Source organism: Adiantum capillus-veneris, chromosome 18 (genome assembly GCF_014529385.1).
Source record: "Adiantum capillus-veneris isolate H3 chromosome 18, ASM1452938v2, whole genome shotgun sequence".
Classification (NCBI taxonomy): domain Eukaryota; kingdom Viridiplantae; phylum Streptophyta; class Polypodiopsida; order Polypodiales; family Pteridaceae; genus Adiantum; species Adiantum capillus-veneris.
Window position 1 is genome coordinate 17,930,736 of NC_140948.1, and position 3,235 is coordinate 17,933,970.

Below are 3,235 nucleotides of genomic sequence, written 5' to 3' on the forward strand. Positions count from 1 at the left end.
TCCAAATAATGAATAAAATCTTCTTCTAAGGAGGTTAGAATGATACCAAAAGCTTGTTCGTCTTTTCTTTGTAGCTCAGCAGATAATGCTCTTGTAACTGCAGCGGATGTGCCAGATTCGTCGGCTGCAAGAGGCTTGACTACGTTCCATAAGTTTTCACGCATCAAATAGCCTTTAACTTTGATCTGCCAAGTGTGGAAGCCGGATCCATTGAACTTGTCAAATTTTGATGCCATATTCGATATGCAAAGGATAGCTGTATACTGGAGAAGGTAGGTAAAGTCCGTCAAAGAGTCGGCAACAATTGACTTTAATTCAAGAGTCAATTTGCAGCAATCGAATTTTCGAGAAGCAACTTTGATAACAATTGAATTTCTAAAAAATTTATGTTGTAGTCCTAGCACACCAGAACACAAGCACATATTGCAAGAATTGTAGCATGAAAGATTTTGCGAGGGTTTTGCAAGGGTGGGAATCCCGGTTTGCTGGAAAATCAAAATAGAGTTGTCCACCACCTTTAATAATCAGTGTGAACATAGAAGCAATAAAATTCAATTCTCTGTATGTAGCGCAGGCAGATGGCGGGCAAGCAGGAGATGCTCATAGCGGGTTGTACAAACCGAGTTGGCAAAGGCTACAGTGTCGAAAAACACTCAGAAGTCCAGGGTGAAACTATTGATGCATACTCTGCACAATTCCAAGCAGGTCGACTTTGTCTTTTTCCTCTGTCTAAGCGGCTGTACCCGCAAGGTTTTTGTCGAGAACCGAGGCCCGGTTGGCTCTGATACCAGTGTTGGGTCTTGGGCTATGGAGCCATGGTGGTGGAGGCCTGCTATACAGCAGAGAGCGAGAAAGAAAGAGAGAGAGAGAGAGAGAGAGAGAGAGAGAGAGAGAGAGAGAGAGTCGATTCATGCTTGCAAAACAAAACACACGCTATTTTTCTTTAATGAAGTTCTTTACATAGTTTTGAGAAGTGATTTTAACCATACCTTTTACTCATGCAAACTCCACTAACCACTACTCTTACCTGCATGTCACAAGACCATATTCCCATGGGCTAAGACATTACTACAAAGGGCTTGGAAAACCTAACATTTGTTAGCTCTAGTGTTGGGAAAGAAACAATTGGTGTTGTTTTGTTACAACAAGATCCCCACAGTACCAGGATGCGACCCATCTACTTTGCTAGTAAGGTCATGAATGCCTTGGAGAGAGGCTACACAAAAGCAAAACTCATGATGCTTGCTCACATGTTTGCGGTGAGAAAATTTAGATCCTACTTGTTGCCAAAACCCTTTGTAATACTCACCGCAGAAAATTTGTTTCCTTGGGTGTCATCTTAAATGAATCTTAGTACTAGGATTTTAAAGTGGATTATGGAATTGCAAGAGTTCCATTACTCTTTCAAGGTAGAAGATAGTGTGCATGCAAAATTGGCAAGGATTCTCACTTATAGGGTGCATGAGAAGGAGATTAAAGTGCCTGAAATAAAGACCCTACCATTGCCACCACCTAAAAGTATCCCTAATGCATTTACCTTGTTCTTTGATGGAGATTTTTGATGAGCCATAGGTAAAGCGAGAGTAGGGCTGGTGTTTCTCAACCCAAGTGGATAGGTGGTCATGAAAGAGAAGCAACAAGCAACAATGAAGCAAATTACGATATACTACTTTTACGGTTTGAAGATGTGCATTAGTCAAGGTATACAATGTCTCATGGTAAAGGGGGATGCACTTCTCATTGTGAAGCAGATCTTAGGCATTTGGGCATGCAAAAAATGAAATCATAAGGACAAAAGTTCATGCCATTCATAGGTTGTTTAATCAATTTGAAAAGGTGCAACTGTATCATATTTCTAGGTAACAAAATGAGGATGATGATTTACTTACACAGTAGGCAGTTGCATGTGTTGAGGAAGAAGTGCAGGTCATCATGGTAGCAGCAATTGTCAAGCAACCAAGGTACTAGGGAATGGAGTCATTGGCTCCCATTATTGGCTACATTTTGGAGGATGAGTTTCCACAAGGCTTCACAAAGGCTTAAAAGAGGAGGCTCATGAAGAAGGCAAGCATTTATCTCCTCCTAGAAGGCTCCCTCTATCAAAGAGGAAAGGATTAGGTGTGTAGAAGAGTACCAACAATTGAGGAAATTCCTGCCATTCTAAAAGGTTTGCATGAGGAAGCATGTGGTGATCATTTTTTTCGAGAGTTAATTGTGAAAATGATTTTTCTTGTAGGGTATGTTTGGCCAAGCGCTTGCATGTTGATACTCAACAATGGTGTAGAAGCTGTCACAATTGTCAGGTAATTGGAAACAGAAGATTGGTGCATGGCCCTAGGAAAATAGTGCATGCAAATGGACCCTTTGAAAAGTGGAGCATTGATGCTATCAATCCACTACCTAGAACTAAAAATGGTAAGCTCTACAAACTAGTGGCTGTGGACTATATGATTGGGTGGGTGAAAGCACAAAGTGTGGCAAAGATAAATGAGAGGACAATGAGAAAATTTATCTATACTGATATTTGTTGTAGATTTGACACACCTTTGGAGACTTCTATGAGAACTTCACATTCTACATCGTCACAATACACCCTACTATCCCCAATCAAATGGTTTGGTATAAAAATCTAATGGTGTCATTGCAGGCATCATCAAAAAGATGGTGAAAAACAAGACAAAGTTGTGGGACGAATTCTTAGATGGGGCATTCTGGGCATATCAAACCACATACAAGGAGACCACAAAGTTCACACCATTTCACTTGGTCTATAGTCAAGAGGATTTGAAACCTATCGAGCTCAACATCCCAACAATGCGGCTTCATAGCAAAGGCGCACAAGATGATCAAGAGGCATGGATGGATCGACTTCTTACATTAGTGGATCTTGAGTGGAACAGAGCCGCAACTGATGAGTGCTATGAGAGAAAATCTATACAAGAAAAGGAGAAGCTTGACAAGAAATTGAAGCACAAAGGTATCAACGAAGGAGATCTTGTGCTAAGGTATGACAGTCGATTCGATAATTGTTTTGATGCCAAGTTTGAAACTAGATGGCAAAGGCCATTCATAGTAAAGAAGGATTTCAATTCAAGTTACTACCAACTCATAGAATTGAATGGTAAAGAGCACTCCAAAAAGGTAAACGGATATCGGCTAAAGCCCTATTTGAATCGCCTTCTACCAAAGGAACTACCAAACATCTATGAAACAACGACTATCTCATGTAAGTTCT